This window comes from Spermophilus citellus (assembly GCF_964194105.1).
Source record: "Spermophilus citellus genome assembly, chromosome: 12".
Classification (NCBI taxonomy): domain Eukaryota; kingdom Metazoa; phylum Chordata; class Mammalia; order Rodentia; family Sciuridae; genus Spermophilus; species Spermophilus citellus.
The window spans coordinates 78,486,119-78,510,583 of NC_138198.1; the positions used below are offsets into that span (position 1 = coordinate 78,486,119).

The window sequence follows — 24,465 nt, forward strand, 5'->3', positions numbered from 1 at the left end:
TCAACAAGTTGTGTTTAATTGTAGTTCATTTGAATTGTATGAAAAACTTAAAAAATATACAGTCTATTTCAACAAAATAAAATGATATAGGCATGCCATTTTAATGATTGAATATACCAGTAAACCAGATGTTATTGTCTGGATTGTGGTGTCCCCCAAAAGCTCATGTGTGAGACAATGCAAGAGGGTTCAGAGGGGAAACAATTGAGTTGTAAGAGCCTTAAACTAATCAGTGAGTTAATCACCTGATAGGATTAACTGAGCGGTAACTGGAAGCAGCTGGGGTGTGGCTAGAGGAGGTGGGCCATTGGGGGCGTGGCTTTGGGGTATATATTTATATTTGGCAAGCAAGATCAATCTCTCTGCTGTCTGATCATCATGTAAGCCTCTTGCCATGATGTTGTGCCTCACCTTGAGCCCCAAGGAATGGAGCCTGCGGTCTATGGACTGAGACCTCTGAAACTGTGAGCCCCTAAATAAACTTTTCCTCCTCTAAAATTGTGCTGGTCAGGTCTTTTAGTCCCAGCAGCAAAAAAGCTGACTAAAAATACCAGATGAGTTCTTACAGAAGAAAAATAAGTGAAACTATATAACTGCCAACATTTTCCTGGAATAATTAGTTATATATTTGGTTAGTAATGATTTTCAAGAAATATTGAATTTATTTTGTACTTATATTAAATTTATAGAAGAAGTTTTCTTCTTCCTTCTCACTATAGATTTTTTTTTCAATTGAAAAGTATTTTTAAAAGTAGCTCTATTGAGGTATATTTTCTGACCTGTATGACTCAATCATTGAAAACATCCAATTCAAATTCAAAGTCAGTTTTAGGATAAAAAGTTCCCTTGTTTCCATTTGTAATCAATTACTGCTCCCACCCCTACACCAGTCAACTTCTTAAGGGCTCTTAGTCTCAATTTAAAAAAAATTCTAAATTTATGATTTAAATAGAATCATATAATAGGTTGTCTTCAGGATCTTTCAAGGTTTATTCTTCTAACAGAACATTTTTTATTACTTAGTATTACAATTTATTTATCCATTCAGAAATTGATACACATTTGCATTGCTTCCAGTTTGTGGTTATTATGTATAATTAGGCTATTGAGTATTCATGTAAAAGTCTTTGTGAAGACAGATATTCTTTTTTTATTTATTTTTTTATTGGTTGTTCACAACATTACAAAGCTCTTGACATATCATATTTCATACATTAGATTGAAGTGGGTTATGAACCCCCAATTTTACCCCAAATGCAGATTGCAGAATCACGTCGGTTACACATCCACAATTTTACATATGCCCTATTAGTAATTGTTGTATTCTGCTACCTTTCCTATCCCATACTATCCTCCCTCCCCTCCCCTCCCATCTTCTCTCTCTACCCCGTCTACTGTAATTCATTTCTCTCCTTGTTTATTTTCCCATTCCCCTCACAACCTCTTATATGTAATTTTGTATAGCAATGAGGGTCTCCCTTCATTTCCATGCAATTTCCCTTTTCTCTCCCTTTCCCTCCCATCTCATGTCTCTGTTTAATGTTACTCTTTTCTTCCTACTCTTCCTCCCTGCTCTGTTCACAGTTGCTCTCATTATATCAAAGAAGACATTTGGTATTTGTTTTTTAGGGATTGGCTAGCTTCACTAAGCATAATCTGCTCTAGTGCCACCCATTTCCCTGCAAATTCTATGATTTTGTCATTTCTTATTGCTGCATAGTACTCCATTGTGTATAGATGCCACATTTTTTTTATCCATTCATCTATTGAAGGGCATCTGGGTTGGTTCCACAGTCTAGCTATTGTGAATTGTGCTGCTATGAACATCGATGTGGCAGTATCCCTGTAGCATGCTCTTTTAAGGTCTTCAGGGAATAGTCCGAGAAGGGCAATAGCAGGGTCAAATGGTGGTTCCATTCCCATCTTTCCCAGGAATCTCCAAACTGCTTTCCAAATTGGCCGCACAAATTTGCAGTCCCACCAGCAATGTACAAGTGTACCCTTTTCTCCACATCCTCGCCAGCACTTGTTGTTGTTTGACTTCATCATGGCTGCCAATCTTACTGGAGTGAGATGGTATCTTAGGGTGGTTTTGATTTGCATTTCTCTGACTGCTAGCGATGGTGAGCATTTTTTCATGTACTTGTTGATTGATTGTATGTCCTCCTCTGAGAAGTGTCTGTTCAGGTCCTTGGCCCATTTGTTGATTGGGTTATTTGTTATCTTATTGTCTAATTTTTTGAGTTCTTTGTATACTCTGGATATTAGGGCTCTATCTGAAGTGTGAGGAGTAAAAATTTGTTCCCAGGATGTAGGCTCCCTATTTACCTCTCTTATTGTTTCTCTTGCTGAGAAGAAACTTTTTAGTTTAATTAAGTCCCATTTGTTGATTCTTGTTATTAACTCTTGTGCTATGGGTGTCCTATTAAGGAATTTGGAGCCTGACCCCACAATATGTAGATCGGAGCCAAGTTTTTCTTCTATCAGACGCAGAGTCTCTGATTTGATATCAAGCTCCTTGATCCATTTTGAGTTAACTTTTGTGCATGGCGAGAGAAAGGGATTCAGTTTCATCTTGTTGCATATGGATTTCCAGTTTTCCCAACACCATTTGTTGAAGATGCTATCCTTCCTCCATTGCATGCTTTTAGCCCCTTTATCAAATATAAGATAGTTGTAACTTTGTGGATTAGTCTCTGTGTCCTCTATTCTATACCATTGGTCCACCCGCCTGTTTTGGTACCAGTACCATGCTGTTTTTGTCACTATTGCTCTGTAATATAGTTTGAAATCTGGTATCGCTATACTGCCTGATTCACACTGCCTGCTTAGAATTGCTTTTGCTATTCTGGGTCTTTTATTCTTATTGCTCTTGGATAGATACCTAGAAGTTGAATTGTTGGGTTAGATGGCAAATTTGTGCTTTAAACTTTTACAAGAAACTATTGATGGCTGGGGTTGTAGCTCAGTGGTAGAGCACTTGCCTAGTATGTGTGAGGCACTGGGTTAGATTCTCAGCCCCGCATTTAAATAAATAAATAAAAATAAAGTCCCAGCAACAACTAAAAAAGAAAAAAAAAATCAAACTGTTTTCTAAAGAGGCTATACCATTTTGCATTCTCACCAGTAAAATATTATGGTTCTAATTTTTCAACATCATTGCCAACAGTTGATATTCCCAGACTTTCTGATAATAGGTATTCTAATGTTTATGTATAGTGGTATATCGTTGTTGTTACTTTAATATGCATTTTTTAAATGCAATTGCTAATGATGTTAAGAGTCTCTTCATTTGTTTATTACCTATCCATATGTCTTCTTTGGTGAAATGTCATTCATCTGTTTCACTCATTTATTTGTTATTGTTATTTTCTTATTTAGTTGCAAAAGTTTTTTTTCTTAAATATATTCTGTATATAAAAACTGCTAGACATATGATTTGCAATTATTTTTCCCATTTTGTAGTTTGTTTCTTTATTTTCTTCCTGAAGTTTTATTTTTTTCTCCATATTTTCAAGAGTTTTAAAATTTGAGGAAGTATAATTTGTTTCTAATTTTTTATGTCATAGGTCATGCCTTTGGTATCACATCTAAGATATCTTTGCTTAACTACTCTTGTGTTCTTTCACAACATTTGTGGTTTAGTTCTTACAAATTGAGTTAATTTGGTATATGGTATGTAGAAAAAAAGGATCTACTGTGAGGTAACATTTTGATTCATTTATTTTTCATGAGAATATCCACTGGTTTTTGAGAAATGCCATTGTAACAATGAAAAGTCTTCTAATCTATGAACATGGAACATTTCTCCTTTTATTGAGATCTTTAAATTCTCTCAATGAAACTATAAAAACATGTTTTATAGTTTTCAGGGCTTAGTTTTAAACTTCTTCTGTTTAATTTATTCCTAAATCATTTTTTTGATGCTTTGGCTAATTGCTTTCTTATTTGTATGTTCATGCTTTCATAAAGATATTCAACTTATTTTTGTGAATTAATATTGCATTATATGATCTTCTAGATTTGATTATTATTTCCAGCAATTTTGTTTGTATTTTTTGGATACCAGGGATTGAATTCAGGGCCACTTGACCACTGAGGCACATCCCCATTCCTATTTTGTATTTTTTATTTAGAGACAGGGTCTCCCTAAGTTGCTTAGTGCCTCGATTTTGCTGAGAATGGCTTTGAACTCGAAATCCTCCTGCCTCAGCCTCCCAGCCACTGGAATTACAAGTGTGCCCCACTGCGCATGGCTATTGGCTATTTCCAGCAATTTAAATATTTTTTTTAGTTGTTGATAGACCTTTATTTTATTTATTTATATGTGGTGCTGAGAATAGAATCCAGTGCCTCACACATGCCAGACAAGTGTACTACCACTGAGCCACAACTCCAGCCCCTTCAGCAATTTTTAAATCTATAGATTCCTTAGGATTACCTACCTATACAACAAGTTATCTCCAACCTGGTGAGGCAGACAATATTCCCTTGTTCCCAAACTTCAAGGGATTGCATTCAGTTTCTTACTATTAAGTATGATATTAGTTCTATGTTTTCCATGTCTGTTTTGTCATGTTGAGGATTTTTTCTTATAAATTTACTGAAATCTCTTATCTTGAAAAGATGTTGATTTTTTTAAAAGGTATTTTTTACATCAACTCAGAAGATTGCTTTTTTTTAAAAAATATTTCTTAATATGGTATACCACATTAATTGTTTTTCAAGTGTCCAGTCAACCTTGCATTCCTGGGAAAATCCCTACTTGGTCAAGTTGTATATTCCTTTTCATGTATTCCTGGATTTGGTGTGCTGATATTTAATAAAGGATTTTGGTGTCAATAAATATTCTTTCTTTTTTTGGCAGTTTTAGTCTTCTCTTTCTCTTTTTTTTTCCTTTTAGTTAAAGTTTATAAATTCTTTTGAACTTCTTAAAGAGCCATTTTTTATCTGATTTTCTCCATTACTTTTCTATTTTGTATTTTACTGTTTTCACTCTGATTTTTTTTTTTTTGCTTTCTACTCACTTTGTATATAACTTGGTATTTTAGCTTCTCAAAGTAGAAATGTATTTTAAATTTTAGATATGCTTCCTTTCTAACCAAAGCATTTAAATTTATAAATCTCTAAGTACCCTATCTAGTCAATTTGGTATGTGTTTTTACTTTTATTTATTTTACATTTTTAAATTTTATTTTTATATTTTCTTAACCTATTGGATTTTTTTTCATTTTCCATATATTTTTGGGATTTCCCATTTACACACTCTCTCTTTGATTTCTAACTTAAATTCATTGGTTTCTGAAGACATTCTTTGTATCATTTCAAAGTCTTTCAATTATGGCTTAATAGATGGTTGGTCATTTTTCTAAGAGAATGGATATTCTTCTATTTGGGGGTTAAATATTCTGTATATTTCAGTAAAGTGAAATAGGCTGGCAATCTACATTTTTACTGACTTTGATTTGATCTTTCAACAAATGAGAAATAAGTATAACAACAACCGTATATGTGAAATTCTCTCTTTTTTTAGTTGTCTCATTTTTTTTTCTTTTTCTTTTTTTTTTTTTATTGATTATTTATCGCATTACATAGTTCATGATATATCATCTTTCATACATTAGACTCAAATTGTGCTTTGAACTCCCATTTTCACCCCAAATACAGATTGCAGAATCACATCTGTTACATATTCGCATTTTTACATAATGGCATATTAGTGACTGTTGTATTCTGCTACCTTTCCTATCCCCTACTATCCCCCCTCCCCTCCCCTCCCCTCCCATCTTCCCGCTCTACCTCCCCTGCTGTTGTTCAATTCTCTCCCTTTTTTTTTTCCCTCCCCCTTGCCCCTCATAACCTCTTATAATTTTATGTATCCTTGAAGGTCTCCTACCATTTCCATATGCTTTCCCTTCTCTCTCCGTTTCTCTCCCCCCATTCGTCTTTGTTTACTGTAGTCTTTTCCTCATGCTCTTTCTTCCTGTTCTGTTCTTAGTTTTTCTCTTTATATCAAAGCAGACATTTGGCATTTGTTTTTTAGGGCTTGGCTAGCTTCGCTTAGCATAATCTGCTCTAATGCCATCCATTTCCCCGCAAATTCTATGATTTTGTCATTTCTTAGTGCTGCATAATACTCCATTGTGTATAGATGCCACATTTTTTTTATCCATTCATCAATTGAAGGGCATCTAGGTTGGTTCCACAGTCTAGCTATTGTGAATTGTGCCGCTATAATCATTGATGCAGCCGTATCCCTATAGTGCGCTCTTTTAAGGTCCTCAGGGAATAGTCCGAGAAGTGCGATAGCTGGGTCAAATGGTGGTTCCATTCCCAGCTTTCCCAGGAATCTCCATACTGCTTTCCAAATTGGCCTCACCATTTTGCAGTCCCACCAGCAGTGTACAAGTGTACCCTTTTCCCCACATCCCCGCCAACACTTGTTGTTGTTTGACTTCATAATGGCTGCCAATCTTACTGGACTGCCAATCTTACTAGACTTTCAGGGGGAGGCAGTATCAGAGTGAGCCTGCATAAAGACTAAAGGGGAGCTAGAGGCACCTGACGCTCAACCCCCCCTCCCATCAGTGGACAAAACAAAAGCTGCCTAGCCAGCGCTGGGGGAGGGGCAAACAGAAAAAATCAAAACCATAGAGTGCCGGGGATCCCAAAAGCCAACGGTGTGACCCTGGAGATCCAGGCTGTCTGATACGCGCGGCCTGCCCCGAGGCTACAGAAGGCGTGGCGCCGCAGAGAAGGGGTTAACCAGTCAGCAGGGAATTAAGTTGCTGCGACATGGTGGTATCCCACCAGCCAAGCCCAAGCCCGCACTGACCTCCGGGCTGAGTTCGGGATTGCAGTCGGGGAAGGAAGCCGGTAAGGCCCCGCCCCCCACAAGGGACACTCCGCTAAGGCAAACAGCGGCCACCATCTTAGAGGGCTGAAGTACCCACCGCCACTCTCCGACAGATTGCAGCAACAAAACAGGTGTGTGTGACCCAGCCCAGCCCCCAAACTTAGGGGGATTTCGCATAAAATCTCTCCTAGACTTTCAGGGGGAGGCAGTATCAGAGTGAGCCTGCATAAAGACTAAAGGGGAGCTAGAGGCACCTGACGCTCAACCCCCCCTCCCATCAGTGGACAAAACAAAAGCTGCCTAGCCAGCACTGGGGGAGGGGCAAGCAGAAAAAATCAAAACCATAGAGTGCCGGGGATCCCAAAAGCCAACGGTGTGACCCCGGAGATCCAGGCTGTCTGATACGCGCGGCCTGCCCCGAGGATACAGAAGGCGTGGCGCCGCAGAGAAGGGGTTAACCAGTCAGCAGGGAATTAAGTGGCTGGGACACGGTGGTATCCCACCAGCCAAGCCCAAGCCCGCACTGACCCCCGGGCTGAGTTCGGGATTGCAGTCGGGGAAGGAAGCCGGTAAGGCCCCGCCCCCCACAAGGGACACTCCGCTAAGGCAAACAGCGGCCACCATCTTAGAGGGCTGAAGTACCCACCGCCACTCTCCGACAGATTGCAGCAACAAAACAGGTGTGTGTGACCCAGCCCAGCCCCCAAACTTAGGGGGATTTCGCATAAAATCTCTCCTAGACTTTCAGGGGGAGGCAGTATCAGAGTGAGCCTGCATAAAGACTAAAGGGGAGCTAGAGGCACCTGACCCTCAACCCCCCCTCTCATCAGCGGACAAAACAAAGGCAAACAGCGGCCACCATCTTAGAGAGCTGAAGTATCCACTGCCACTCTCCCACAGATTGCAACAAAACAGGCCCAGAGTATAGCTTGAACTGCCGAGAACCATCACTGAGGGGAAATCTGGTCTAGCAGGAGAACCCAAGCCTAGCAGGAGAGAACAGGAGACTAGAGGCAAGGCTCTCGTGACTGGGCAGCTGTAAACTGCAGGCCCGCCGGCGACAGTTCATCCACTGCCAGGGTAACTGGGCGGTAGGAGAACGCCCTCCCGCTGGCGATGGATCACCTGCCCACGGCCTGAGATACTGGGCGGCGGGAGTCTGCCTGCCTGCCACGACCGGGTGCTGAAACCAAACAGAGACAGTCCACTCACACCCCCCCATTAGGGCACCCCAGCAAGGAGACTGGGGCACGGCATAGCAGAGTAGTGTCGTCACTGGAGCTCGGACGTCGGAATTCCTTCCCAGCAGAATCCACGTTAGCAGGCATAGTTCAACAACACAAAGGAGAGACATCAGAGTAATACAGAAACAAAACAAATCTATAGAAGAGAGCAGAAACACGACAATCAAAAAGAACTGGAAAGTAACGTGGACAACATGAGAAAACAAGGGAAAAAAGGATTTCAAACAATGCAAGACAACTCAATTCTACAAGAGGACATAGAAACTTCAGAAACAGGGATATGGAAAGAACTCAGGGGATACCTAACTCGAATGGAAAGGAATATTAGAGAAGACATGAGACAGCAAGTCCAAGAAATAAAAGTATATTTTGAAAATGAATTAAACAAACAAATTCAAATGGCAAAGAACGAGATCTACCAGTTGTCTCATTTTTTTAAAATAAATTTTGAGGACCTGACAAGTGCACATATATTTTTACTAATATCTAATACTAATGTATTAAATTTACACTAATGTCAATACAATACCCTTTCATGTAACAAAAGATCTCTTCTATCTCTTCAAGTTGGTCCTATTGTATCTTTGAAAGGTGTTTTTATAGATAGTATATAGTTGGATCTTAATTTTTTTTCTAATTAGGTTTGTCAGTCTCTGCTTGTTCATTTAGAGTATTCACATTTAATACAATTTCAACTTAATACATTTACTATAGGCTTATATTATACATATCATTTTGTTGTTTGTTTTCTGTATGATTTATGTCTTTTTCATCAACTGTTACTCTTCAACTGTCTTGTCTGTGTTAAATAAAAATATTTGATATTCCATTATATTTTCTCAATTAATTTTAATTGCATATTTTTTTCTTTGTTGGAGGGCTACCAGTGATTGAACTCAGGGACATTCAATCCCTGAGCCACATCCCCAGCCCTATTTTGTATTTTATTTAGAAACAGGGTTTCACTGAGTTGCTTAGGACCTTGCTAAGTTGCTGAGGCTGGCTTTGAACTTGCGATTATCCTGCCTCAGCCTCCTGAGCCACTGGGATTACAGGTGTGTGCTACTGTGCCTGGCTTAATTGCATATTTTCAATTAAAAGTTTTTCTCTAGTGTTGAAAGTGTGCATTTTTATTGTTTACAATTTCCAAATGAGGTAGACACTGATTTCAGTAAAAGATATTAACCTTTCTTTGAGCTACTATTTTCATATGCATTGTGTTGATATATGTAATAAATCTAAGAATATCGGGTTATAACTTTGGCTTTAAGCACTTTTGTACATACTAAAGAAATCCAAATAATTAAAGTCACAACCACTATTTTATATTTATCCAAAGATACAAGAAAAATATTTCTCTTCTTCATTCACGTTACTAATAACATTTTCTTTTGGATGGAAGGAATTTCTTAAGAATTTTTTATAAGTATTACATGTTTTATCAACAAATTATCTCAATTTTTGTTCCCTTAGGGAATCCTTTAATTTCTTTTTTGTTGTTTTTAAGGATAAGTTTTCTGTAAATAGAATTCTTGGTGGGCAGATGAGGCTTTTAAATTTAAACTAATTTGTTTTTAAAATTAATTAATTTATTTTAATTAAGTATATATGACAGCAGAATACATTTTGATTCACTGTGCACAATTGCAGCACAACTTTTCATTTCTCTTGTTTTACATGATGTAGCATCACATCATATGTGTCATCATACATGTACCTAGGGTAATGATGTCAGTGAACACCATCTTTCCTGCCCACATCCCCTCTCCCCACCCCTAATTAATTTGTTTTTTTACCCCTGCTTCATTTTTTTTTTTTTTTGGTACTGAGTATCTATTCCAGGTCACTCTACCACGGAACCACATCCCCACCCTTTTTATTTTTTTATTTTGAGACAGTGTCTCAGTAAGTTGCTAAGGCTATCTCAAACTTGAGATTCTTCTGTCTCAGCCTCCCAATTGGATTACAGGCATGTGCCACTGTGTCCAGCTGCTTTTTAAGTTTTAATTGCTCAATTTTTAATTAATTTAAAAATTTTATCCTGATGTCATTGGGGTTGCCCTAGAAAGTCTAAGTCTGTATAGATTAGAAATTAGCCAATAATATTGGAAAATATTATGTTCAAATATTCCTAGCCAGTATAGTCTCATCCTTTGTCAAGCAATCTCTTTCTGTGTTTGGGAGCATATTCTAAATTTGCCTAGTTTGGCTTTTAATTTCTGCCTACATTGCTTAGGTCTTTCATATGCATGTGGCAGTTCCCAAGTCAGAAAGGGGTGTGGTAAAGGGGTGCAGCTTTCTTTCTTTCTTCTTCTTCTTCTTTTTTTTTTTTTTTGGTACAGGGGATTAAATTCAGGGGCACTCAACCACTGAGCCACATCCCCAGCCCTATTTTGTATTTTATTTAGAGACATGGTCTCATTGAGTTGCTTAGTGCTTTGCCATTGTTGATGCTGGCTTTGAACTTGGGATCCTCCTGCCTCAGCCTCCTGGGATTACAGGTGTGTGCTGCTGTGCCTGGCTAGGGGTGCTAGGGAAGAAGGCCACTGACTCTTATTGTTCTTGTCCAAAGTTTAGTAGTTCTGCAGGAAGGAAATCTCAACTTGTCTCATTAGCTTTTCATTGTTGAGACCAAAATACTCAACAAGAACAGAAGAACCATATGATTGAGCAATCCCATTATGTGTATTCAAAGGAAGTAAAATCAGGATGTTGAAGAGATATCTGCAGTCCCATGTTCATTGCAATCCTATTCATGATAACCAAGAAATGGAAACAATCTTAAGTGTCAATCAACTGATGAATGGATAAAGAAATGTGGTACATGTGCACAGTGGAATATTATTGAGCCATAAAAAATGAAATTATGTTATTGGCAGCAGCATGGATGGGCCTGGAGATCATTATGTTAGGTGAAATCAGCCAGCACAGAAAGACAAGTACGGCAGGATCTCATCTAAAAATGTTGACCTCATAGACATTGAGATCACAGATAGAATGGTGGTTACCAGAGGCTGGAAAAACCAGGACCCTACTATAAAATAGGAGTAATAAATTTTGGTATGTTGATCCACAGTAGAATGATTATAGATAATGATAATGTACTGTACATTTCAAAAAAGTTAGAAGGACTTTGAAAGTTTTGCCATGAAGAAATGATAAATGTTTGAGGAAACAAGTTTAGTCTGATTTTTTTTTTTGGTGGTAGTGGGGATTGAACGCAGGGATGCTTAACCACTGAGCCAATCCCCAGCCCTTTTAAGAAAAAAATATATATTTTATTTAGAGACAGGATCTTGCTGAGTTGCTTAGTGCCTTCCTAAGTTGCTAAAGCTGACTTTGAACTCTTGATTCTCCTGCCTCAGGCTTGTGAGCCACTGGGATTACATGCACCACCATGCCCTGCAAGTTTAACCTAATTTAAACATTATGTAATACATGTATAGAAACTTTATATGGTACTCCATTAATAGGTACGATTTTTATGTATCAGTTAAAAATCAACATAAAGGATAAAAAAGTTAGATCATTGAATAAAATATATTTTTGTAAAGATAAAATATCTGTATTAGAGAACATGCCACAGTACCCTGGGGTTCCATATACTGTGTTTATGAGGACTAGATGTTGCACAATTTTAGAGTTCAAAATCTTGGCTGAGGAATTGGGATTCCAACATGCCAGTGGGCGTGGAGAGATCAAGTCTCTGACCTCTTCAGCTGTGCAGGCATAGGGAGTCATAAACAACCTAAATCTGTTTGCTCAGGATCACTAGGCAATGCTGAGCTGACTTGGATCTGGGGCGAACAGTCTGGGCCTCTCAGAACACACACTGAGCCCGGATCAGCTGAATTCAAGCTCCCGTTCGCCTGCTTCCTGCAGACAAACAGCTGTGACTCAGCACTAATCCATCCAGCTGAAACAACTGGTCAGCCCTTCTGATCCTACGGAGGTAAATGCCTACCGAGCCTTCATAGGTAGTGGCCACAGGTTTGAAATGGGGCTTGGGAGAGACAGTAAGGACCCACCCGTTGCATTGGTTGCCCGGCAAAGGGAAACGAACTGTCGCCATGTGCAAGAGACACCACCATGGCAGAGAACTGACGTCATCAGACTGCAGCGGAGGAGATAACTTCATTGAAACCTGCTGCTACAGGTGTGTAATTCCCTAGCCTTCCCTCTCCACACATCGGGAAATCTTAAGGGCCCCTCCCAGCTCTCCTGTGAGCGCGATAGCCAGCCCGAGGGAATTAGAGGTGCTGCGGGACATGCGGCGTGGAACTACCTCTCCCACCAGGGCTGACTGCTGAGGCCTCTTGCACCAGCTACCGGGGGCATGGCTACCAGAGGGCAAGTAAAATTCGCTGAGGATTCTCAGCCCCAAGCTCTACAAACTTAGGGTCTGAGGGAATGGCAAACTGGAAGAGTGTGCCCAGTCGTTCATGAAAACAGGGCTCCCGGGAGCAGCAGACCTGGCGTGTAGCCAGTATTGTGGTGAGCGGCACCCGTGAGAGGGGCCTGGCGAGAAGAAAAGTGGGAAGTGACTAGACACAAGAGGAGGCCCTAGGCACTCAGGATTGGAGACTCGCCCAGTCTGGGAGGAGCTGCTGCACAGTGATTGGTTCCCGCGTATTGACAGGAGAAACTTGGCCTGGTGGGCACAGCGCCACCTACTGAAAGAGAAGTTAATCAAACTCTAAGACTGCATTTATTAGTTTTTGTTTTCTTTTTTTCTTTTCTCTCTCTCTCTCTTTTTTTTTTTGATTTGGGTTTTTCTTTCATTTTCATTTTTCTTTCTTGTTGTTTTTTTAAATTTTTTTTTACAATTTTTTTTAAATTTTTTTCTTCTAATTTTAATTTTAATTTTATTATTATTTTTTTTAAATTTTTTTCTTTTTTTATTTCCTATTTTATTCTTCTTTTGTCTTTTCATTTCTTTTCAATTATCTTATCCCCCTTCCTTGAATTCTACCTGCTTACTCTCATTCTCTTTAGTGACTTCTTCCCTTCCCTTCTAATACCTTTCCTCCCAAGCATCAAATAAATTTATAGGAGTAAACAGTAACTCAGCAGTCAAACAGAACAAGAAGCAACATGAGCAGCTTCAAGAAGCAAGGAAGAAAAGGAGTACAAACAATGCAGGACAGCCTAAATATTCAGGAGGACCTAGAGTCATCAGAAAAATGGTCATATAAAGAACTCAAGGAACACCTTAGACAGGTGGAATGGAACCTTAAAGAGGATACAAGACAGCAAATTCAAGCAGCGAAAGAACACATTGAGAATGAATTACATAAACAGATAAAAGAAGAAGTTAAGCATCTTTATCAGGAAATAGAGATTATAAAAAATAATCAAACAATAATTCTAGAAGTGAAGGAAACGATAAACCAAATTAAAAACTCAATTGAGAGTATCACTAAGAGAGTGGAGCAAGTAGAAGCCAGAACTTCAGATAATGAAGACAAAATATATCATCTTGAAAAGAGTCTAGCCAACTCAGAAAGGCTGGTAAAAAATCACGAGAAAAACATCCAAGAGTTATGGGATAACATAAAAAAACCAAACTTACGAGTCATCGGGATAGAAGAAGGTACAGAGATTCAAACCAAGGGAATGAGTAACCTGCTGAATGAAATAATTACAGAAAACTTTCCAGAAATAAAAAAGGAAACAGATATACAAATTGAAGATGCATACAGGACACCGAGCACACAAAATCACAGTAGACCAACGCCAAGACACATTGTTATGAAGATATCCAATATACAGAACAAAGAGAAAATATTAAAAGCTACAAGAGAAAGGAGACAGATTACATTCAGGGGTAAACCAATAAGGTTAACAACGGATTTTTTATCACAGACACTAAAAGCAAGAAGGTCATGGAACAATGTATTTCAAACACTGAAAGACAATGGATGCCAACCAAGAATTCTGTATCCAGCAAAATTAAGCTTCAGGTATGACAACGAAATAAAAATCTTTCATGATAAACAAAAGTTAAAAGAATTTGCAGCCAGAAAACCAGCATTGCAAAGCATTTTGAGCAAAACACTACACGAGGAAGAAATGAAAAACAATAACCAAAACCATCAGTGGGAAGTGCCTCGGTAAAGACAGAGGGTGAGGGGAAAGATAATCATGGAGAAACAAACTAATTTTTTTTAAAAAAGGATAAATAATCAAACATGGATGGAAGTACAAACAATATATCAATAGTAACTCTGAATGTTAATGGCTTAAACTCTCCAATAAAGCGACATAGGCTGGTATCATGGATTAAAAAAACAAATCCAACAATATGCTGCCTCCAGGAGACACATCTGATTGGAAAAGACATACACAGGCTGAAGGTGAAAGGATGGGAAAAAATATACCACGCACACAGTCCTCGTAAGCAAGCAGGGGTGGCCATCCTCATATCGAATAAAATCGACTTCAAGACTAAGTTAATCAAAAGGGATAAGGAAGGACATTATATACTGTTAAAAGGAACCATTCACCAACAAGACATAACAATTATCAATATTTATGCACCAAATAATGGTGCTGCGACGTTCATAAAACAAATTCTCCTCAAGTTCAAGAATCAAATAGACCACAACACAATAATTATGGGTGACTTCAACACACCTCTCTCACCATTGGACAGATCCTCCAAACAAAAGTTGAATAAAGAAAGTATAGAACTCAATATCACAATTAATAACCTAGACTTAACTGACATATATAGAATATATCAACCATCATCAAATGGATATACTTTTTCTCAGCAGCACATGGATCCTTCTCAAAAATAGACCATATATTATGCCATAGGGCAACCCTCAGTAAATATAAAGGGGTGGAGATAATACCATGAATTTTATCTGATCATAATGGAATGAAACTGGAAATCAATGATAAAAGAAGGAAGGAAAAATTCTACATCACATGGAAAATGAACAATATGTTACTGAATGATCAATGGGTTACAGAAGACATAAAGGAGGAAATCAAAAAATTCTTAGAGATAAATGAAAATACAGACACAACATATCGGAATCTATGGGACACAATGAAAGCAGTTTTAAGAGGAAAATTCATCACCTGGTGGTCATTCCTCAAAAAAAGAAAAAAACAACAAATAAATGAGCTCACACTTCATCTCAAAGCCCTAGAAAAGGAAGAGCAAAACAACAGCAAATGTAGCAGAAGGCAAGAAATAATTAAAATCAGAGCGGAAATCAATGAAATTGAAACAAAAGAGACTATTGAAAAAATTAACAAAACTAAAAGTTGGTTCTTCGAAAAAATAAATAAGATTGACAGACCTTTAGCCATGCTATCAAAGAGAAGAAGAGAGAGAACTCAAATTACTAACATATGGGATGAAAAAGGCAATATCACAACAGATGCTACAGAAATACAGAAGACAATTAGAAACTATTTTGAAAACCTATATTCCAATAAAATAGAAGATAGTGAAGACATCGATAATTTTCTTAAGTCATATGATTTGCCCAGACTGAGTCAGGAGGATACACACAATTTGAACAGACCAATATCAATGGATGAAATTGAAGAAGCCATCAAAAGACTACCAACCAAGAAAAGCCCAGGACCAGATGGGTATACAGCGGAGTTTTACAAAACCTTTAAAGAAGAATTAATACCAATACTTTGAAAGTTATTTCAGGAAATAGAAAAAGAGGGAGCTCTTCCAAATTCATTCTATGAGGCCAACATCACCCTGATTCCGAAACCAGACAAAGACACCTCAAAGAAAGAAAACTACAGACCAATATCTCTAATGAACCTAGATGCAAAAATCCTCAATAAAATTCTGGCGAATCGAATACAAAAACACATCAAAAAATTGTGCACCATGATCCAGTAGGATTCATCCCTGGGATGCAAGGATGGTTCAATATACGGAAATCAATAAATGTTATTCACCACATCAATAGACTTAAAGATAAGAACCATATGATCATCTCCATAGACGCAGAGAAAGCATTCGACAAAGTACAGCATCCCTTTATGTTCAAAACTAGGGATAAAAAAATTAGGGATAACAGGAACTTACCTTGACATTGTAAAAGCTATCTATGCTAAGCCTCAGGCTAGCATCATTTTGAATGGACAAAAGTTAAAGGCATTCCCTCTAAAATCTGGAACAAGACAGGGATGCCCTCTATCACCACTTCTATTCAATATAGTTCTCGAAACACTGGCCAGAGCAATTAGACAGACGAAAGAAATTAAAGGCATAAAAATAGGAAAAGAAGAACTTAAATTATCACTATTTGCAGATGACATGATTCTATACCTAGAAGACCCAAAAGGGTCTACAAAGAAACTACTAGAACTAATAAATGAATTCAGCAAAGTGGCAGGATATAAAATCAACACGCATAAATCAAAGGCATTTCTGTATATCAGCGACAAAACTTCTGAAATGGAAATGAGGAAAAACACTCCATTCACAATATCCTCAAAAAAAAAATAATATACTTGGGAATCAACCTAACAAAAGAGGTGAAAGATTTATACAATGAAAACTACAGAACCCTAAAGAGAGAAGTAGAAGAAGATCTTAGAAGATGGAAAAATATACCCTGTTCATGGATAGGCAGAACTAACATTATCAAAATGGCGATATTACCAAAAGTTCTCTATAGGTTTAATGCAATGCCAATCAAAATCCCAATGGCATTTCTTGTAGAAATAGATAAAGCAATCATGAAATTCATATGGAAAAATAAAAGACCCAGAATAGCAAAGCAATTCTAAACAGGAAGTGTGAATCAGGCAGTATAGTGATACAAGATTTCAAACTATATCACAGAGCAATAGTGACAAAAACAGCATGGTACTGGTACCAAAACAGGCGGGTGGACCAATGGTATAGAATAGAGGACACAGAGACTAATCCACAAAGTTACAACTATCTTATATTTGATAAAGGGGCTAAAAGCATGCAATGGAGGAAGGATAGCATCTTCAACAAATGGTGTTGGGAAAACTGGAAATCCATATGCAACAAAATGAAACTGAATCCCTTTCTCTCGCCATGCACAAAAGTTAACTCAAAATGGATCAAGGAGCTTGATATCAAATCAGAGACTCTGCGTCTGATAGAAGAAAAAGTTGGCTACGATCTACATATTGTGGGGTCAGGCTCCAAATTCCTTAATAGGACACCCATAGCACAAGAGTTAATAACAAGAATCAACAAATGGGACTTAATTAAACTAAAAAGTTTCTTCTCAGCAAGAGAAACAATAAGAGAGGTAAATAGGGAGCCTACATCCTGGGAACAAATTTTTACTCCTCACACTTCAGATAGAGCCCTAATATCCAGAGTATACAAAGAACTCAAAAAATTAGACAATAAGATAACAAATAACCCAATCAACAAATGGGCCAAGGACCTGAACAGACACTTCTCAGAGGAGGACATACAATCAATCAACAAGTACATGAAAAAATGCTCACCATCGCTAGCAGTCAGAGAAATGCAAATCAAAACCACCCTAAGATACCATCTCACTCCAGTAAAATTGGCACCCACTATGAAGTCAAACAACAACAAGTGCTGGCGAGGATGTGGAGAAAAGGGTACACTTGTACATTGCTGGTGGGACTGCAAATTTGTGCGGCCAATTTGGAAAGCAGTTTGGAGATTCCTGGGAAAGATGGGAATGGAACCACCATTTGACCCTGCTATTGCCCTTCTCAGACTATTCCCCTTCTCAGACTATTCCCTGAAGACCTTAAAAGAGCATGCTACAGGGATACTGCCACATCGATGTTCATAGCAGCACAATTCACAATTGCTAGACTGTGGAACCAACCCAGATGCCCTTCAATAGATGAATGGATAAAAAAATGTGGCATCTATACACAATGGAGTACTATGCAGCAATAAAAATGACAAAATCATAGAATTTGCAGGGAAATGGATGGCACTAGAGCAGATTATGCTTAGTGAAGCTAGCCAATCCCTAAAAAACAAATACCAAATGTCTTCTTTGATATAATGAGAGCAACTATGAACAGAGCAGGGAGGAAGAGCAGGAAGAAAAGATTAACATTAAACAGAGACATGAGATGGGAGGGAAAGGGAGAGAAAAGGGAAATTGCATGGAAATGAAGGGAGACCCTCATTGCTATACAAAATTACATATAAGAGGTTGTGAGGGGAATGGGAAAATAAACAAGGAGAGAAATGAATTACAGTAGAATGGGTAGAGAGAGAAGATGTGAGGGGAGGGGAGTGGGATAGTAGGGGATAGGAAAGGTAGCAGAATACAACAATTACTAATAGGGCATTATGTAAAATTGTGGATGTGTAACCGACGTGATTCTGCAATCTGCATTTGGGGTAAAATTGGGGGTTCATAACCCACTTCAATCTAATGTATGAAATATGATATGTCAAGAGCTTTGTAATGTTGTGAACAACCAATAAAAAAATGTAAAAAAAAACTTAAATTGGTGTGAATATACTATGTATACAACCAGAGATACGAAAAATTGTGCCCTATATGTGTAATAAGAATTGTAATGCATCCAGTGTCATATATATATATATATATATATATATATATATATATATATATATATATATATATAAAGAACAATCCACTTTCCTTTAAATGGACTTCACTTCAAAGGACTGACCAATGTAACCATAATTTTGAATGGCAATTAAGTTAAATATTTTTGTTAAAAAAAGATAAAACATGAGACTGAAAATAAATTTCTTAATTTGGGGAGCTGTTAAAGTCTGTAAACAAGTCAAGATGGCGCCTGGCATTTTGCAGAGGGAGTGGTTTGTGAAGTAACACCAGCGAGCCATTAAGTGTGGAGATTCCTTATTGGTTGACTGCTGTATCTAGTTTATGTTAATTAAGATAAGCTGTGTGGAATGTATATACACCCCTCCTGTCCTACAATAAATGGCTCCCACTTTTGCTGTAAAAAAAAAAAATCTTGGCTGAGCATGTGACTCAGTGGTACAGCATTTGCCTGGCATGCGTGTTGCCCTGGATTAGATCCCTGGCAATGCAACAATAATAACAACAACAAAAGAGTCCCAAATCAGTAAAGAACAGAAGAAAATTTAATAAAGCAAGTCTTTTCTCAGCTTTTACAGAATACTTGTTATTCAAAATGAAACGGATGTATCAAAATATGAATTATATGCATACACATTCAATTTAAGCCTAATTTTGCCAAACTAGGCTACATGTTCCATTGGTCAGTATTCAAAAGGCAAAACCCTGGTGAAAATGAACCATACAATAAAAAATCTAGTCATTTAGAAATGGGTAAATAACTATGGATCTTATTTAGTCACTATAGAAACAGGGTTCAAGGAACATAAATTAGTAATAGAAATGAAATTGTCCTGAATTATTACTTTTTTTTGTAGTAGTGGAGAGTTAGCCCTGGGGTGCTCTACCAGTAAGCTACATGCATGTATTCTTAGCCCTTTTTGTACCTCTGTTTTGAGACAGGGTCTTGCTAAGTTGCTGAGACTGTCTTCAAAACACATGATCCTCCTGCTTCAGTCTCCCAAGTCATTGGGATTACAGGTGTGTGCCATGATGTCTAACTCTAAATTATATTTATATAAAGGTGTGTGTGTGTGTGTGTGTGTGTGTGTGTGTGTGATTGAAGTAAGAAATTTAAGTAACATTTCTAATACTCAAATCATCTAGGCAGAGAATTTTTCCCTTTAATAGGGTACTAATTTTCAAATGGGTTGATGGGAGGAAACTTTGCACTACTTTCCAATATTTACTTTAGAATTATTGTCTTCACAAGAACTTATTACTCAACTCCCTTTACATTTGGAATAACCTTTTTTTATGGTCTTATCAATTGAATCCTTCTGTCAATATTCTGTGTTCACTGGAAGGTGTTTAAATATACTTGCTGAATAATTGATGAGTAGATATGACTTTATTATGAGAAACGCCAATTTTATAAAATCCAACCTAGAACACATTAATGACGAGAAAGTGACAATCTTACTTGGGTCTTTGAGCTTTTCCCTTGGCCGCATTCAAAGTTTATAGTATCCTTCGTTAATCCTGCTTCCTTTTCCTTTTCTCTTTCTCTCAAACTCCTATCTTTTTTTTTTTTTTTTTTTGAGGTATGGCGGGGCAGAACGGGGATTGAACTCAGGGGCACTCGACCACTGAGCCACATCCCCAGCCCTATTTTGTATTTTATTTAGAGACAGGTCTCACTGAGTTGCTTAGTGCTTTGCTTTTGCTGAGGTTGGCTTTGAACTTGCGAGCTACTGCCTCACCCTCTTGAACCGCTGGGATTACAGGTGTGCACCACTGCACCCAGCTCAAACTCCTATCTGTAAAATGCATCATGTCTTAGACCTGCTGCTAATATCCTTTGCTTCTTTCAACCTAAATGGCTATAAGTGGAATAGTTGGTTTACAATTCCAAAATAGGAAAACAATCAAAGCTTTATGTGAACATAGTATGAATGTTCACAATATATGAATGTTAATATCCCATGTGCATTTGCAAAACATCTTCTCTACTGAATTCCTTTGATTCATACATTTAAATCAACATGATCTCTTAGATTTTACATTCCTTCAGTAAAAGATCTTCCACAACTCAATCTGCACAGTAACTAGCACAATTAGCTAAGATCTTCAAGTGCCTCCTCAAGAGTTCACCCCGGGAGGAAAGCTGACAGAGGCAGCTTAGTGGGAAGAGAGGTGGGAGATATAATCCTAAATCCATGGAGTTTAAAATTTGTGTTGTCTAGTTGAGACAAAATATACACACTTGTAATAATAAGAGGATATGCACCGATAAAACGTCTTTTGGGATGAAAACCATTTTTAGAATCTCTCAAGGGCTCCGTATACAAAAAATACTGTATGAGTTTATTGGAAAGTACAGGAAAGAAGTCAGTGTTTCTTTTGTGAAAAGGAAGCTTCTGTTGTCTGGTAAACTCACTGGCCACCATCTGGCTCTGTTCATTAAAAGAGTAATCCAAGCAGGAGAACCTGCTGGTTGTAGCAAAGGTTGTAGCCCAGTTGGTTTCAAGTGCTTAGCAGGAGGTAAGCAGTCTCAATTCATGTTCCCAGACACTGGAGGTCAAAGAGGGACGTGTTCTGTCTATATGCTCTGGAAGATGCCCTGAGCCATGGGGTCAGATGAATGTCCTTGGGAGGTTTTGGTTTTCTTAAACAGAACCAAAATTTAAAAGAAGTTTGTGAAAGCTCAGCCTTGACTGTGAAAGGCAAGAGATCAATATGAAGCTTGATCTGATTTGAAGAATTTATGTTATTCTCATTTTTGCTATTTTAAACTTGAACCAGAGAACTTCATTCTGTTTCTTGCTAGGAGAAATTATATATATATAAAAATGTGTGTGTAGAGTACTGGAAATGAAATTCTGAGTTGGATGATGTGTTTGAATTCTATTTCATTTCTTTGTAACTCTGCATTTTAGATGTCAATAAATGTCTAAACTTTCACTTTCTCACACCTGTGAAAGGACTTATTTCATGGAGATGAGCAAGATCAAATGAGATATTTTATGTAAAGCATTGTGTGAGCAATGAGAGATACAAATGTTATTCAACTTTAATATGATCTAGATATTTTTTACTAGGTGTTCATAGAAAGGAGATTCAATTATCTGTCACGGTGGCAATATTTTTCAGTTATGCTACTGTAATTCTTGGTATTATGGGAAAGAAAATTTGGTTATGGTAGCTCTGTTTAAATAGTTCAGACTTTGATACTTGCCACTTTCCCTGACAATTCCCACTGGAAAATAATAGTGATAGAAAAAGACATTTTCTTATTGGTAATTGGAGCAGCATTTAACATTAGTTTGGTTGAAATTAACACTATTTTGTTTCTAATATAATACCACAAGTTATACCATCAGTGTGTTAGCACTTTGAATCAAGACTGTGCATTGAAGAGTTCATTATTAAAATTCAAATAATGCAACTTTAGAAGGAATAGCTAAATAACCTTGATCCATAGATAATTAACACTTCATGGAAAAGAAACAACACTCGGGATGGTACCATCCATATAGCTTTGAGGCATGTTTACCATCCTATTCCATGCCTATTAACCGAAAACCAAACATTGCATTTTAGATTCATGAAAGTAGAATGACAATTTGATATTGTTCTAATGTGATCATTTTGGTTGCCAAAGAATAATGCATGTTAGAGTAAAATAAGTTCATCTTCAGGGGTATTAGAGAAAAATTGGCCAATAGCAGCATCATCTAGAGGAGATTTCACTAATTATAAAGAAAGGGAGAAAGTTTCATTAAAGTTTCTTCAAACCAAAGGTCTAATTCGTAAACATTCTGTGTGCTTTTCTCATATATTCCCTTAAAGTAAGTAATAAAATTTTATAAGATCAGCAAGCCTCGGAGCAATAATAATTAAGAATCTGAGAGTGTTAGGTAAACAACCAAAATTAAATTTAGTATGATATTGACTGAACATGATAAACTAAATTTTTGTCAACAAACTCAATGGAATATCACAAGAATAGAACTTCCACTTAAAACTTCCTTGCCTGCAAATCTTCTGTTAGCTCTTCTTTCTTTATGGAAAAAACACTTGAAAAATCACTCATACCCGTTTCTATCCTCATCTTCTATTTTTTTCTTCCACCTGCTGTAGTCTGGTTACTAGTCTCATTACACTTACATTCATATTCACTGGGCACTGGGCTAACCAAGTATGTCTATTATTATTTTATTCTATCTAAGGATAGATGTTGGGAATTCCATTTTTCTTATACTGAAGTTGCTCCAGAAGAAGTAATTTCATTAATCTGAACTGTTTAGTGATAATAAGGGAAACAAACATGAACTGTCTTAAGTAAATACGGTCATGGGTCATGAATCTGAAAAATGCAGGATTTACGTTTGTTTCAGGCAGGTCTAGATTTCCCCCCTTTCCCTCTCTTGCCTGCTCTTAATGTGTGTCTTCCTTCTCAAACAGGAGCTCTCCATGTAGGAGCAAAGAGGGCCAGTATTAAATCCAAACTTGCATTTTACCAATTTCAATGAAAAGAGAGTGCCTAGATACCAGACAAGGGCCCAGGTCTGACTTTAATTGGCCAGGCTTGGATCATGTACCTAGCTCTGGCCACATAGGTGAAATGCTTTGTGACATTGAGCTAATTCAAATTTCTTTAATAATATAACCAAAACATGACCCACAAGGGCAAAAATGGACTAATTGGAGATTTTGCTCTTTATTCTTCCTACATTCATGCGGCATTTGATATTGATGATAATACCTACTTTGCTGGAACTTTTCCCTTTTATCTTAACATTCAATTAAGGACAGTCTCTGGGGGGCGTGCCAGACACTGAATCAGATGCTGGGTAGACAGTAAGTCGAATAGAGTGATGTCCCATTCCCACTAACATCCTGATTGCCCCTTAAAAAATTTTAGCCATCTAAATAGTGAATGCTAGAGAGGATGTGGAGAAACAAAAAAACCACTTTTACACTGTTGGTGGAATTTTAAATTAGTAAAATCACTATGGAATTCAGTATACTGGAATCACTATGGAAATCAGTGCAGAGTTTCCTCAAAAGAATAGGTAGGAATGGGACCACCATAAACCACTCCTCAGTATTTATCCTAAGAAATTAAAATCAACATATTTTATCAATACATGCAACCCATGTTTATAGCAGCACAATTCACAACAGCTATGGAACCATGCTAAGTGTCCATCAATGCATGAATGGACCAACAAAATGGAGTTTTATTCAGCCATAAAGAAAAAAAAATGAAATTATCTAATTTTCAGGAAAACAGATAGAACTTGAGAACATTATGTTAAATGAGGTAAGCCAAATTCAGATAGTCAAGGATTGTATGTTTTTTCTAACATGTGGAAACTGACAAAGAAAAGAAAAAGATAGGTGTGTGTGTCTGTGTGTAGGGGGGAGATCATGAACATCAAAGGGAGATCAGTAGAGTAGAGGAAATGGACCAGGGGAAAGAGGAGGGAAGAGAAAGGGGAAATACTGGGGAATGACACTAGCCAAATTATATTGTTTTACTCTGTGCATAGAAATATGTAACAACAAATCCCATCATTATATACAATTATAATGTACTAATTAAAATATATGTAAAAAAAAATTAGCTGCTGCAACACTGATTAAATCATTCAGGGCCACTCCGGGTGAATTGGGTTGGCACAAAATAATCATACAAAGACAAAGAAAATACCTTTTTCTTGGTCAGTGACGACTCCTCAGCCCCAGCTCCCACAAGGGAAGCAAGAGAGGCAGACACAAGAGAGGGAGGAGCACATTCAGAAGTCCTATT

At 37.5% G+C, this 24,465-nt stretch overlaps 1 pseudogene across 1 annotated transcript in view; it reads left to right on the forward strand.

The window, feature by feature from the left end:
• The window catches only part of LOC308631654 (peptidyl-prolyl cis-trans isomerase D-like), a 134,943-nt pseudogene that overhangs the window by 91,796 nt on the left and 18,682 nt on the right, over positions 1 to 24,465 (forward strand). The window lies entirely within an intron of this gene.